Source organism: Typopeltis vanoorti, chromosome 25, assembly GCF_054136105.1.
Source record: "Typopeltis vanoorti isolate ZY-2024b chromosome 25, IOZ_Tvanoo_1.0, whole genome shotgun sequence".
Taxonomy (NCBI): domain Eukaryota; kingdom Metazoa; phylum Arthropoda; class Arachnida; order Uropygi; family Thelyphonidae; genus Typopeltis; species Typopeltis vanoorti.
Window position 1 is genome coordinate 80904338 of NC_143573.1, and position 16215 is coordinate 80920552.

General features: G+C 36.0%; 1 protein-coding gene across 8 annotated transcripts in view; it reads left to right on the forward strand.

The window, feature by feature from the left end:
* The window catches only part of LOC150092876 (single-stranded DNA-binding protein 3-like), an 846537-nt gene that overhangs the window by 567800 nt on the left and 262522 nt on the right, over positions 1-16215 (forward strand). The window lies entirely within an intron of this gene.

The window sequence follows — 16215 nt, forward strand, 5'->3', positions numbered from 1 at the left end:
AATTACTGGACTATAATTATTTAACAATACTTTTGAAGTTTTTTGACCATAAATGGATTGCTGTTATCACTCTAATTCAAAATGAGATGAAATAAAATTTTATCTCATTTTGCATTTTCCCCCCTTGTTAACTTTAGTTAATCATGTTTAATTAGACTAGTTATTATAGAATGCTAGTCATGCATTCTTACAGGTTCTTTTTAATTCTTCTATTCCTTTCTTCTCACATCGGTAATTTTCACTTCATTGTTTTTTTATCATTTCTTCTTTCTTTTTTTTTTCTCGTCTCTTGCTAGTTCATTTTATTCATTTATTCTGTATTTTATTATTTGAATTCTGATAACATTTATCAGCATCGTTATCAACTTACATACTGACTGTAATATCACTTCAAAAAATCCACGTATGTTTAAAATTTTATACTACTATTAATATATTAAATACAATTTCACATGACTGCCTTTGTGTTTGGCAATTTGTGTTCATTAACCTTTTTTAAATATAGCCTACCATCTTTCCCTATAAAAGGGGGCTTCATCCCAATGAAATATACAATCGACCCTTGAGAAATGTAAACAAACGTAATGATGCAGTATTAAATTATAACTGCATAAAATTTACTTTTTTTTTAATATATCTGATCCACACATGAAAGGCCACAAGACCTATAGAACACTAGTGCCATGCGTGGGCAAGAGGAACAGAAGAAAGGAGATGTCTGTTCAGATTTTGGTTGAACAGCCGAGGGTTGTAATCTTTGAGGAACGCCGAGTGGTGGAACTGTTCCAAAGGACAGAAGTAGATGGAATAAAAGAGGAAGCAGTGAAGTTGATTTGATGAGTTTCAAGGTGGACTGTAAAAGGGTGTTGGTTAGCAGTGGCTCTTGTTTTAATGATTTTGGAGGAGAAAGGAGAAATAATAGTGGCCAATTCATCAGAGCAATCTCCATGAAAGTATCTGTAGAAGAGGCACAAGGCAGAAACTGAACATCTGTGAGAGAGAGGGATTGAAGTGGGTTTGTGAGAAAAGGATCATTAATTAGCTGGATTGCCTTCTTCTGGATAGAATTGAGCAATCTTAGGATTTTGGTGCACCACCTCAAATTTGGGAACAGTATTCTATGGCTGCGCAGATTTGGACCTTGTATAGAGTTAGCAGCAGTGAAGTAGTGTCTGGACTTCGTATAGAGTTAGCAGCAGTGAAGTAGTGTCTTGTGTGAAAAGGTACATCAATTTTTTTGGCGGATGCAGAAGCTTTAGTTGAAATATGGTTGTGCCAGGAAAGATCAGAGGTGCAAGTCACTCCAAGAAGAGAAATCTGATTGTGTTTGGATATCTCAGTATTACTGAAGGTAAAAGAGAGGGATGCAAGCTCTTTCTTGTGAGAGGTCCGATAGAATTGGGTTTTGGTGGCATTGAAGTTTACAAGGTCGTCCTTGCCCCACTGGGATTTAGCCAGGAGATCTGAATTCAGTTCTCTGGTAGATCTTGAAGGTTCTAATATTCGAGCACTAACAGGTTTGTCGAATGAAAAGGAGGAATGGAGTCTACTGTCGTCGGCAAAGCTATGGATAGGAATGGAAGTCTGTGAGAGTAGATCATTTATATACAAGAGGAAGAGAGTGGGTGCAAGAACAGAACCACGGGATACTCCTGCATTGGTGGGGAAATCTGAGGAGTGCAAGCCACCATGACGCATAATGAACGACCCTGTGCCAAACCCAGTCAAATGCCTTTGAGATATCGAGGGAAACCATGTGAGTTTCTCAAATAAGTTGCACCAAACAAGGATCCGACATTAATTATATTAAATTTAATGAATTAATTACCATAAAATATAACGATTCATTCCTTAGTGTATGGGCTAGGTTACCATAATGCAATCGTATCGATCACACTAGGCAACCATTAAGAAATCATATTGCTTCTTCATTATCACAACACAAATTGTTATACCTGTAAATAAATATGAATTTCTTTTTTACATTATCTTTACATTTTTGATATCTAGTATTAATAATATGTATTTCAATCGAAGGTGAGTTAGCCGATCTCATACGGAGGTAGCAGGGTTTATTCTCCCGGAAACTCGGGTTTTTCATCCCTCATACAGACAAATCAGCCCTTCAGAACACATGCAATTTACAGACAAAAAATACTAGTTGTGGTAGTGGTGGAGGTGGGCAGTAGATGGCGTTGATGGAGATGATTCGTAGTAGAGGTTTGGTGTAGTAGTTGAGACAGTTGTAGGTGTTCTCCCGCGATGAGTCTTAGGACTCCTTGGAGGTGTCATGAATAATAATAATAATAACATCTACAGTGTTTTGTGCCATATAAGGCAATATTGTTGTAAGTACTGACAGAGAGAGAGACAGACAATTTATCTTGTAAACAGGTGACATAAACTTACGGTATCAATAAATACAGTACTGTAAATGTATTTTCTTCTCCTAATGATTTTCTTAATAACATTTTCTTTTCTCTAGCTTACTTTATTGTACAGTATATAATCCGTATAACATTTGTTGACAATTAATTGACTGTTTTGTTATCGGTAACGCTTCCTGTCAACAGTAGGCTATTAGTAGTTAACTTTTTTAGGGAGTTAGAAATTATGTGTAGATTTTCGAATGCTTGGGAGGTCAGCGCCCCTAACCTCTGCATTGTTCAAGGGTCAACTGTATATATATATTTAGAGTATTATCAGTGTTACTTGATCATGGGTCACATTGCTTCTGCAGTTGTTGCATCCTATTCATCATCACGGTATATGAATCGATACTGGTGTATTTCACCATCATTCATTCAAGGCTTTTATGTGTAATCAAATGAACTAGCTCTCTTGCTCAATGAAAATGTTTCTCGCTTAACTGTGCCATAAAAGTAAAATCTTTGCATCCACTGTAGGACTAGTATTGTTTCTCTCTTTGGGAAGTACAGTATGAGAACACATGACTGCCATTTAGTACATTCATGTAATACACACATGAATGAGGTAGTGGCTGAGTTATGAGTGAGGTTGCAATCTGGGTAGTGGCCCTTCCCTTAATGCATAGCAGTATACATGTCTGCAAGGATATGTGCTTTGCATTATGGGAAATACTGAGACAAGGAGTGATGAGAGCTTGGTCCACTTTTGCTCGGAGTTGCACTACTTTACCTCAGTCCTGAAGATATTTTCAGCACAAACTTTGTTTGCTTACAGTTGGATAAAGGATTAAACTAAATTTATTATTCTCATCCTGAATATAGATAACAGTACTTTCCCTGAATATGGGAGGTTTACTCTGCCATGCTTTCACTGTGTACCAGTCAAGGAAGTCGCTTACTGCCTGTCAGTATGATATCTGCTAAATTATGTAATATATTTGCATAGTGCATACTGAGTGGAGTGTTCTGATTTCCTACCTATGTAAATAAGTCCTTTGTTGGATCTGCTGCTGGTTTACTTGACCATGTTGTTTCACTAAGATTCCAGTTAAATGCAGTAACTGTACTGCTGATCTACATGCCATACAGCTTGTATTTCTACACAAAAAGAAAACCACTATGATACATGAATGATTTATACACTTATTGAGTTCTTTATGGGATATCTGTTCTCTTGTATAAATTAACGATGACAAGAAGTTATATTCTTGGTTTCATCCTATATCCAGGGGTCAGCAAACAAAGTTTGCACATGAAGTAACTTCATGACTAGGCTACTGGATATTCATAGCATTATACATGTCCATAAGATATATGCACTGCATTATGGGAAGGGTCACTACCCAGACCGGTTTTGACCTTTATTGAGGTCTCATCAATGGGACCACACCCAGAAGTGATACCAAGGTTGAAGTAATGGAAAAGTCATATTTCCATATACAAATAGTCAAAAGGTGTCGCACCTTATTACTAAAATACTCTAGATTAGAGCCAGAATTTATAGTATAACCAAGTTGAAAGTTTTTCCACTTGGTTATACTATAAATTAATGATGCCAAGAAATTACATTCTTGGTTTCATCCTTTATCCAAGCGTAAGTAAACAAAGTTTGCATTTGAAGTAACTTTACAACTGGGCTACTTGTATATAGAGGCTGATGACTTCACATCAATTCCCTCGGTATCCCATAATGCACTGCACATGTCCAGTGATCCTTCCCATAATGCATAGCATTATACAATAAATTAACAAATTGTTAATTTATTGTATACCCAAGTGGAAAAACTTGCAATATCTGTTCTCTTGTGTTCTATCCACATCTGGTACTCTGTCATGTTTTACAGTTATTGTATCAGGTAAAGATGCTTAAGTTTAATGTTGCACTATGGTTAGCTTGGGCTTATCTACATGCTGTTTGTCAATCACTACACACAGTCATATGTTTCAACAAAGTTAATTCAGCTGCCATGGCAGTCATCCTGGCAGAGACATTAACAAATAAATTCATGAGCTTAAAGCTGAAATTAATAATTGGCAGTCTAGTGTATGTAGAGACAGAAGAAAGGATGTTGTTCTAGTTACCCATCTTTCTTCTCTTTTTTTTTATTTTATTTTATATATATATATATATGTGTGTGTGTTGGGCCCATACACAGGAGGTTGGTTGGTCAACCTATAGTACATTAGTACTGTGTATGGGTAGTGGGTTGGAAAAGGAGGAATTTGTTTACATTTGATTCAGATGACTTTAAGTTGTATTCCTTGGGAAACACAGCAGGTGAGAGACTGTTCCATAGTGCAGCAATTGCAGGGATGAAGGAAGAGGAAAAGAAACTTGTTCTGTTTGTTTCTAGGTGTGAGTGAGTGTTATAACACTCACCTTACCAAATGTCATTTTCTGGTGAAAAGCCAGCACTTGAGAGAAAAGAAGGCAATTTTTGCCAATATGGCTGAGCGACATACATTGAGGCAAGTTTTCTCAGATGCAGGAAAATTGTGAAGTTTTTTAAACTTTCAACTCTTTGCACGAAGAATTACCTTATATAGACTCATCTGATCATAAATGTCTTGTATATTATCTCATGTGGGATGTAGTGAGGATCGAGAAAGAATACATCTGTTCATGTTTTTGTTGGAAGAGTTGAATGTTATAGTTGTTGAGAAGCACTTCATTAGGAAGGCTGCTCCAGAGGATAGAGGTAAATAGAATAAATGAAGGTGAGGAGAAGCAAGTTCGGTGTGTTTGAAGTTGCCCTGAAAAGGGATGCCGAGCAGACTCAACACAAAACAGAAGAATGATGGCTTCTAGGTCGGAGTGAGACCGTGTATCTCTGAGATATAGGTTGAAGTGAGTGCGAGGAAGAGATGATCTATGAACGAATTTGTTAGGAGAAAAACAAGAGAACAGAGCCCTGAGACACACTTCCACTGTAGCAAAGCTTAAAGATAGGGTACCATCCACAATGACCACAGCGAAATCTCGGTGTCAAGTCGTATATGGAGAGTGTCAGATAGACCACAAAAGAGCAATTTTTTTTATCACATCTCCATTTCAGGCACAATCAAAGCCCCTAGAAATGCCAAGAGCAGCAGCATATGTTTTTGCTTACTTTTCTAGATTAGCAGAATCGATACTGGTGGGCTTCTAGGTAGTGTAGAAGTTGACTGTTGAATGATTCTCTTCGTTATTTTGGAGAAGATTGAAGTGATGGCAGTTGGTAAGATTTTGTTATCTCCCTTTTTTTGAAATAGGTTGAATGTATGTTTGCTTCCATGCATTGGTATAAGTGCTGGTTGAGTATAGAAGATTGTAGATGTGATAAAAGACAGGTGTTAGCTCTGGAGCACAATGTTTGAGTATAAGGGAGAGATAACTTTGAGACAGAAGATGTTAGTGTCCAAGTTATTTGGTATTCTACCAGCATCTTTTTGCCAAAAAAACCACAGGAAGCATACATATGGTGCTCAGTTACTGGTATGGCAGAAGTCAGTTTCCCTTGTCATCTCTTCAGGAATTGGAGGAAAATAATGATACCAGGAGATCAGTGTTAGGTGCTGCAATAGTTCTGCATCTGGATGAAATAGGGGTAGAAGTTGCTTCCAATGGCTTTTGCAAGGGAGTAGAAGGCATAGCTTTCATTTCGACAGGAGGTGAGATTTCTGCTATCATCCTTTATGAAGATTGATGCGAACACAGATTGATAAGAAAATATCTATTTATTAACTTAAAAGCTAATATTTCGCTGGTATTATATCTAGCATCTTCAGAGCACACAAACAAAGTTTGTTACAATTGTGAGACAACTACAATCCAGTGTAACAGTGGGGTTAGTATAAGTAATTGCAGCGTGCAACATAAGACTGAAGTCCTAATGCAGCACCATCTAAGTTTAAAAAAAAAAACAGTAGTCCAAAGTTTTGAAAAAAAATATAGTAGTCCTTGAAAGTTTTGAAAAATAGTAGTCCAAAGTTTTGAAAAAAATAAAATTAAAATAAATAAATATTAATTTGCTCTTAGGATGATTGTCTCCCAAATCTATGGTAGATTTATACGGCCATACTTGTTAAGGTTTGGAGTATGTTTTAAGGCTTCTGTTGATTCCAGGAACAACCTCTCTGACTTGTAGAAGTTTGTGCAGTACTTTTGTTTTTTTCCCAATTGATACTGTGTGCCGGGGTATCCAAAGCATGGTCTGCCAGACCCGACTTGCCATAGTGAAAGTACCGGATATATTTTTTTTTGTTCACTGAAGTGGATGTCTACAGTTCTTCCTGTCTGTCAGTAGTAGGCTCGATGACAAGAACAGGACACTTCGTAGATTCTTGGATGTGATAAAGGAGTGAATCTGTCCTTAGGTGAACCGATGAGCATTGCCAATTTCACATAAGGTTTAAATACAGTGCGTAGTTGGTGTTTGTTAAGCACCCTAGATATCTTTTCAGATATGCCTTTAATGTATGGGATGGTGATAGTTTTGTTGTAGTCTTCTGTGGTAGATAGTGGGGGGTTTCTGGGTAGCATTTAGTATTTTATCTATGTTATGGGGATTATAGCCATTGGTTAGGAAGGTGTAATGCAGGTGAGAAAGTTCAGCAGTGAGAACAGTGTCATTGGAACAGATTTTTGTAGCTCTATGGGTTAGTGTTTTTAAGATACCATATTGTTGATTTTCTATAAAACGATAAGGAACCTTCTGGAAGACGTGTGATCAGTGTGTCCAGGAAGGGCAGGCATTCATTGGCTTCTAGTTCCATTGTAAAGTGGATTTTAGGGTGCTGGCTATTTAGATGCACTAAAAATGTATTCAATGTGTCTGGGCCATGTGGCCAAATAGCAAACACATCATCAATATAGCGTAGCCAGAGACTAGGTTTGAGAGTGGCTGTGTTGATAGCTAGCTTTTCCAGATGTTCTATGTAGAAGTTGGTTAATGGGGGAGAAGAGGTGGGGAATCCATAGCTGTTCCATCTAATTGTTTGTATATTTTCCCTTTCCATGTAAAATGACCTGCCTGTACTGTGAATTTAAATAGCTGAAATGTATCGGGGAGAAATTGTGAATTTAGTAAGTTAAGTGTTTCAGTCAATGGTACATTAGTGAATAATGAGGTAATATCAAAACTCACCATTTGGATTTGCTCGTAGTTACTTTGCATTGATTACATGATTCACCAGAAGAAGCTGGTGTTCTTATGCATAAATGTGTTGGCATTTTTCAGCTTTTTAATTCATAAGGTGTTATTTAGTTAACTTATTTTTTAACCTTGTGTACTGCTGTAACTTTTGTAATGGCACAGTATGACCTTAGTTGTTCTTGCACCAACCAGCCATATCACACCACCAGTCTACTTATTGGTGCCGTTATATGCTTCAAAAGGTACCATGTTTAGTATTGATAGCAGTATTCCTATATGTTCTATCACAGTGATGCTGTGCAATAGGTTTATAATCTTCTTGTTGGCAGGGTTATCATAACAAAGAGTATTTTTTAGAACCTTTTAATGCTCACTGAGCTGAAGTGACATTAACATATGCAACCTTTCTTAAGTATTTGTAATGATTATTATGGAATATGTATAGGAACAATAAATGTACAGAATGTTTATACAGTCATTTTATCTTATTAGCTTGTTTTTTCTCAGTGCTGATTCAATTGTTTTGCAACCTATCATATACAGTTTATCTTGTTAAAGATACATTATCAGAATTACATGCACTTTATTTTAATTTCACTTTACAAATGACTGAAATTAAAATTCTCAGCCTAATAAATCAGTATAAAAGTTTCCATTGTCACATTCTCTGTGCAAGTCTACTTTTGTTAAGCATTACTTTGTATTGTTGAAATTCATTAAAAAACATATATACTAGTTTTTGGTAATCCTATAAATCAGATATTCTTCATCGAATAGCATATCAATTGTGAATGAACAGGAAGTTGATGAGAAAGAAAAGAGTTAATAACATTGGGTGTGAAGAGAGCTACAGTTGCCCTCTTTAGGAAATACATAAGAGAGAAGACTTCCAGAAGACATCAGTATAATCACTGCACATATTTTGGCATGCTGGTTGAGGAGGAATTATAGCTGAAGCAGCTATGACTTATGAGAATGGTGTTGATTCTTCTTCTTCTTTCACTATGCCTTATCCCATGTTAAATGGGGTCGGCACACCGATTTAACCTTCCTCTTCCAAGTTCTCCGGTCCAGGGCGTCCATCGGACTCCATCCTTTCTCCCTAAGATCCTCTGTCACCTTATCCCTCCACCTGAGCTTGGGCCTGCCTCTTTTCCTCCTTCCCTCCAACTCCATATACTCCACTTGTTTATCAACATACTCTTCACCCTTCCTCTCTACATGTCCGAACCACCTCAGCCTACTTTCTTGTATCTCTTTGCAAATTGGTCCCACCTTAACCATCCCTCTGATGTAGTCATTCCTTATCCTGTCCTTCTTTGTCACACCACTCATCCTTCTCAACATCTGCATCTCCGCTACCTCCATCATCCTCTCCTGTACCTTTCTTAATGGCCACGTCTCCGTGCCATGAAGCATCGCCAGCCTCACCACCATCTTATACACATTTCCTTTCCTCTTACAACTCACTCTCTTGTCACACAGGACCCCACTCATCTTCCTCCAGTTCCAGTTGATTATGGAATATATTATCCAATTGTTGTTTACTCAGTGCAGATTGTAACATATGCAGGTAAGATTAACATCATGTCAAGAACCAAACTGATAACAGAAGAAACATATTTGGAATTAGAAAAATCAGCATGTGAAATGGTGCCAAAAAATAACTGATTTTATGAGATATTAATCATTAACTGATACGAGTGTGAAAATTGGGAACCTTGAAATAGAAAAAGTGGAACAATTAAAATATTTAGGAGTGATCATCACAAGCCAACCAAATGAGATGGTAGAAGTGTAAAATCAAATAAAGAGGGATGATCAGGCTTTTTATTCTCTCTCCATGTGTATTCAGCTCAAAAGAAAACCATTGGACCACTAAAGTTCAAAATATATAAATGAATAATTCATCTGGCTTTCTATACTGTGTTTGTATATATATATATATATATATATATATATATATATATATATATATTTATCTCACACAAAAGGCAGAAGAGCCTATAGCAAACAGATGCTGTGTAATGGCAAGGTCAGGAATAGAGTGATATGTTGATATTTTTTTTGAAATGTTGAAGATTTGACATTGCAAGGATAGACTTAAAGCTTTAAAAAATTTAAGCTTTAAACCACCAGCATAGAGTTAATTGGAACAAGACAAGAATCCTTCACAAAAGTTGGTTCTTTATGAAACGGCTTTATAAAGAAACATGTGAAACTTTACTTCACTCTCCCAACTTAAACAGATCCGATGGTCTACATCTATCCCCTTTGTGGGAGATAGTACTTTTTAAATCAGCTTATCTTTCCTAACTTTTTAATAGTGTGTGTGTGTGTGTGTGTGTGTGTGTGTGTTAAAATAAGTTAGTTTCCTAACGTATTTTTATCATTAGTTATCTTACATGAACTACTTAGGTAGTGCCCTTTGGAATTGTCAGTTATTGTTTAATTAGCCTTTTTACATGTACTGAAGATACCTGTGATACTCGGGCGAAAATTCTACTAATAAATAATATTCTACGTGAGTTAATTCTGTTATTTTAATGTTAAGTATTATGTCTACTCATGGTATTTCCTTACTGAAACATATATCGAGATTTTATGGAGAGTCTACGTCCAAACAGTTTGCTAGATACGGATATTAGTAATGAAGGCCAAATGCATTAAGAGAATAATATTCCTAAAGCCTGTAAGATAGCTCAGGTTATTCCTACCTACTGTAAATTAAAAGAAGTTTTCAAGTCTCAAAGAGCTTATCAGATTTATTTAAAGGCCAGTAGGTCATTTCTAAATTATCAGCTACAAGAAGCAAAAAAATCTCTTGCTCTTAAACAGAGAAATTGTTTAAAACAAGAACACTCTGGAATCGGTATTAGTGGCTGAAACATTTAACACTATTTTGCACATGTCATGAATTTCATACCTAAAGGTTTTTAATGCTTCCCGTGATAAGCTAAAACGTGAGTTTGATGCACTGGTGAGCCTCCCTAGATCCATTACTAATGTCTGTAATACAAATAGTGTAGTTATCAATGTTTCCAGCCGTCTACTAACAGACAGTGAACATCTTGTTTTATCAAAAGAACATGATTTTGCCGTTGCTCCGAATAAGGTACCCCTGATGGATTTTTTCATAGCATAGACACAGGTATTTGATTCTTATCCCAGAAAATCAGCTAACAGGACACATTTTGAATGTCCAAAAATTCTTTTTAATGCCAAGACTCCTCATTCTAAGTCCTTTTAATTCCAAGCTATCTAACTTGGAATTAAAAGGACTGAAATCACTGAAAAATAATAATTTAATTATTACAAAAGCTAACAAAGGGAAGGCTGTAGTAATTCAAGATAGAAGAGAATATGAGAGAAAAATGTCTCTACTTCGCGAGTATTCAATTTACAGGCCCCTCACATTGGATCCTACCAGTAGTCAATTAAAAAGACTCAATTCTCTTATAGATAATGTATCTATATGGGATGAAGATGAAAAGAAAAAACTTAAACTTCTTTCGGTCGTCCACCTTGATTTTATGGTCTTCCAAAAGTTCATAAACCAGGCATTCTGTTAAGACCAGTTGTAGACTGTATAGGTTGTCCCACTTATAAAATTTCAAAATTTTTATCAAATTTACTCACTTCTTCAACTAGAAGAACTGCTACGTATATAAAAAAAATTCTTTGGATTTCAAAAATAAAATTTCGGATCTTCATTTGGGCACTTCAAATATTATGATTAGTTTAGATGTTGTTTCATTGTTTACCAGTGTTCCTTTATCTGACACCATTGAATTACTGCAACAAGAATTTCCTTCAGCCATTGTTAAAATATTCGATTTTGTAATGCATTCTGGTTATTTTTCCTTTAAAAACAAGTTATATCAACAAATCGAAGGAACAGCAATGGACAATCCTGTTTCCCTGCTATTGCCAACTTCTATATGGAGCACTTTAAACAACTTATTTTTGACAGCATTTCACCTAGACCTACTCATTGGTTCAGATATGTAGATGACATTTTTGCTCTCTGAAAATGGCTCTTCTGATGAATTACAACAGTTTCTCTCTAAATTAAATACACTTCATCCAAGAATCCAATTCACCCTAGAAGTACAAATAAATAAACAGTTAGCCATTTTAGATCTTTTAGTTCTTTGCCAACCAGGTGCTAACCTACATTTCTCAGTCTATAGGAAGGAGACTCATACAGGCCATTATATCCATTCTGAATCTCATAACCCAGTCAAAAGGCGGGAACTATTAAAACACTAGTTCATCGGGCCCACTCATTTTGTTCTTCAGAGGAACTATTACAGAAATATTTGTAATATAATATTTCCTCTTTTCTATCTAATGGATATAAGAATTCTTTCATCAAAAAAGTTTGAGTAGTTTTGATATATCTTCCTCTTCAAATACAGAATTTACAGAAAAGCCTGAGGAGAGAACATCATCCTCTTACATGTAGGGATCGATCAGAGAAAAAATAGGCAATTAATTGCACAAGGACAAAGGTAACCCATATGATGTTAGAAGCTCTCGATACAAGACCCTATCAAAAGCCTTGAAGATGTGAAGAGCAATAGTGTAGGTTTCTTCAAACCTTTCCATGGAATGGGTCCAAATGTGAGTTATGTATGCCAGGAGATCTCCTGTGGATCTTCACATCAAGCTCAAAGTTTGTGCTTGATATGAAGTCATTAGCTTCCATATACGAGTTGCCCCAGTCCTGAAAATACTTCAGGCGCAAACTTGCACTTGGATAAAGGATTAAATCAAGTTTAATCCTTTATCCAAGGATTAAACACAAGTGGAAAAATTCCAACAAGTGCTGAAATATTTCCTTTGTATTAATTGCATAAAATCCTTTAAGTAACTTAAATGTTTCTATCATAACCCCCCCCCCTTTTTTTTCACCTGTTTACCAACTTTTGCAACCCACAAATCCTGAATCTGTCCTCAAAGGAAGCATTCCACAGGCAACTCCGCCATCTTGGTCACTCACCTCTGGATCCTCTTCACTTCCTCATTTGCAAGAAACCTAGGTGAACAGACCTGAACATGATAATTCAGGTGTGGTCATATCAAGGCCTTAGAAAGAAGAAGAATGTTAACTCCCTTATCTCTGTTTATTAGTGTGTTCTTCAGTAATCCAGTGAGCCGCTCTAGCTACTTTAGCAATATGCCCTCTAAACATCAACTATCTATCTACTCACTATTTGGAATTTTTAGAATTCAGAATAGAATTGTGCAGAATTCACTCATAGTTGCGTCTTATCCCAGCGATTGAATTCTAATAGTGGCGCTCTACCATAAGTCAGCTGATATGTGATCCATTCAGGAACTGGTTAATTTAAGATTCATTCAGCAGATCAGATAATTGAGAGATCACTGTATTATTATATCACTTGAATGGATTTGGCATCAAAAGCTTGGGGAAATCAATTATTGTGGCAAGACCTAATACAGTGAATGAGGGGAAACTAGATAGTTATGGAAGGTGTGTGTCTGTTCAGCTACGGCATGCAAGTGTGATAGTGATATGAATGTCATTGAGCATGTTTATGTATATGACGAAGGGATAGAAGTGTACACTTTTGGTTTGGACATTTTAAGTGTATCTGGGAAGGTAAACCAGAAAGTTGTTCATCAGGAACAAGTAGACTGTAGATTTAAGTACAGGCAGCCCTCAGTTTATGCCTCACTTCTGTTCCTGAAAAAACGTAAACCGAATCTGCATGAAGCAAACCCAATTTTAATGGGAGGTACAAAGTTATGTTCTATGCAGTCAAAATATATGCACATGAAGTATGTGTAACATTATTATATTTAAAGCTTTGATAATACACACATATTTGTTAAAATAAAATTATTAAGAATGAAAACAAAACAAAATTACTGTATATACAAAAAATATGAAACTTCGAAAAGATATGTAATATCTTTTCGAAGGTATGTAACTTATCTTAACTGCTTAAATTTTCTTTTTCTTTCTTTATGGAGTTCAGTGTAAGGTCGAATAGATGCGATTACACTCCTGTTTACATTCGCATGCTATTCCCATTCGTGGTCCATTTCGTAGAGTTCATCAGTCAATGTCTCTATGCTTGCAAGGATACACTGTAAATCGGTAGTTTTTATAACTCTCAGAGGACCGTCATTCTCTTTCTCCTCCTTTAGAGAGATGTTGATTTAATTGTTTCGGCTAATTCTTTTAAGTCTTCATTGGAAAGCAGTTTATCATGGCTCTCTAAGACTTCTGTCACATCTTCAGCTGTAATATCATCCAATCCTGCCTGTCACACAAGCTTGGTAATGTCTTCAATAACATTCTCCTCTTGCTCTAATTCCTCGAAGTCGTGCATAAATGCTGGAAGAAGTTTTCGCCATGCTCCTTTTAAACACTTTGCTGACATTTCATTCCAAGTTGCCTTGATGTTTTTAATGCCCTTCAAAATATCAAATGACTGCCAATAGTTAACACAACAGATATTTGGATTATAAGACCATAGGTTTGATACATATATGTACAAATTCGTTAACTAGTTTCACTAGCAAAACTTTGTCAAGACTAAATGGTGAAAAAACTGATAAATGCAAAAAAAAAAAAAAAACGAAGGAATGCGGTAACGGTTTACAATGGTTAGACAACAAAATTGGAAACACCATGTGACATGGTATACGTGAAGCAATATTATTAATATGTGATACCTCCAGGGAGTCCAAAGACTCATCGAGGGAGGGCACCTACTCTGCAACTCTCTGTCTCCACCACTCAATCCACCAACCCCAACTGGGTTGGATTGCCTTCATCATCTACACATCATCAATTACCTTTTTTGGATATACTTCTCAAAAGACTAGAGAATGAAGATATTAAACTTGCTACAGATAATCCTCGACTTACGACGGGTTCCGTTCAAACGTCTTTGTCGTAAGTCGAGAACTTTTAATTCTTGATTTGTTTGATTTCTGTTGTAATATTTTCATAAATTAGGATTCTATTTAACTTAAAATGGTTAAAATTGTATAAACTTCGTAAACATTTATAAATGATTTATTAGCACATATACATATAAATACAAAATTGAGAAAGAAAAAATACATAAACTTGTGAAGAAAACACAAAGACTTCTGGGAATGATGCGGAACTGATGTTGTGATTGTTTCACCTACGCCTTTTATTTGGTCACGTGCGGAGATATGTGAACCCCAAACATTTCAGCGAAATGCCTTGATTCTTTTCTTTGACTGACCCGTCCTTTGTTTTTCTCCTACACTCCCTAAATCCTATTAGTTCTGGCAGCAGACATTCGTTTGAAGCTTTTGTCGGTCCACCTGACACTGACCTTGAGCTTTCCATGTAGAACACGCACAAAGTTTGACATCTTTACAAAAATCTAAAAATATACTGCTTTACTATTGGCAAGGTATTGCCTTAATACTATACCGTCTAGAATATTCCCTTATTTGGCATAGAGCACATACAAATTCCCATTGAGATTATTTACATATAACATACAACTATTTACAAGTTGTATGTTATATGTAACATATAACTTGTAACCAATGTACCAGGAGTATCAGGTCTTACTGGGCTCGACCTTGGTAAACCTTATGTAAAAATATTTAGACTTGTTATAACTAGATAAATATTTTTACAGGTTCATAATTCTACAGACATTAGCAAGTTTTGCCCATCTTCCATTCTTCGAATTATCTCCATCTTCTTTTGAAGTGTGATTGATTTCCACTCCTCCTAACACCAAGTTCTGCACTTCTTTTATCAGACGTGTATGTAATTATGTACTTTATCAATTTAAATACGTATGTATGTATTTTTTTTAAAAATGCATAGAACAATTAGGTAGACTCAACAAAAATATTAGGTTTGATACATGTACGTCGTAGTAGTTCCGTCAACAGTAAAACACTAGAATGCTTGCTAGTGTCGTTTCTCAGTCAGACCAAACTACAGTAAGAAAGCATGCACAGGCATCTGGTATTGTGAATCGGCATAAATTGAGGACTGCCTGTATTAGAAAAAGAACTGTGGTAATTCTTTGTCTATTCACAAATGCCAGGTGTATCAGGAACAAAGAGGTTGAGTTTATTGCTTTATTATTATTATTATTATCTCGAACCTCCAGGAGTCAAGGCCTCATCGAATGAGGCTATAAATTTCCCAAATCAGCTGTCATACCATCACTTGAATTCATTCACACTAGATGCACTCACTATCGCTAAAAGCAAATTATTCCACTCACTCACTGCTCTGTGAGAGAAAAACCTTACCCTTTTTTTCACTGTGAGCAAACTTAACTTCCATGGGTGACCCCATTTTCTCTCTCCATCTTCCATATAATGAATAATTTCATCAGATGATATCCTATAACATCCATTCAAAAGTTTATAGACCTCTATCATATCATCCTTCTTTCTCCTATTAACCAGAGTCTGTAATCCACATTCTCACAATCTGTGTTCCTAATCTAAATCTGATAATCTAGATATAATTTTTGTAACTCTTTTTTGCACCCTTTCTGCAGCTTCTTTATCCTTTTGGAACCTGGGAACCAAATCTTCACACAATAATCCAGGTGTAGTCTTATCAAAGCCTTATAAAGAGGCAAAATGACTTCCTTATCCTT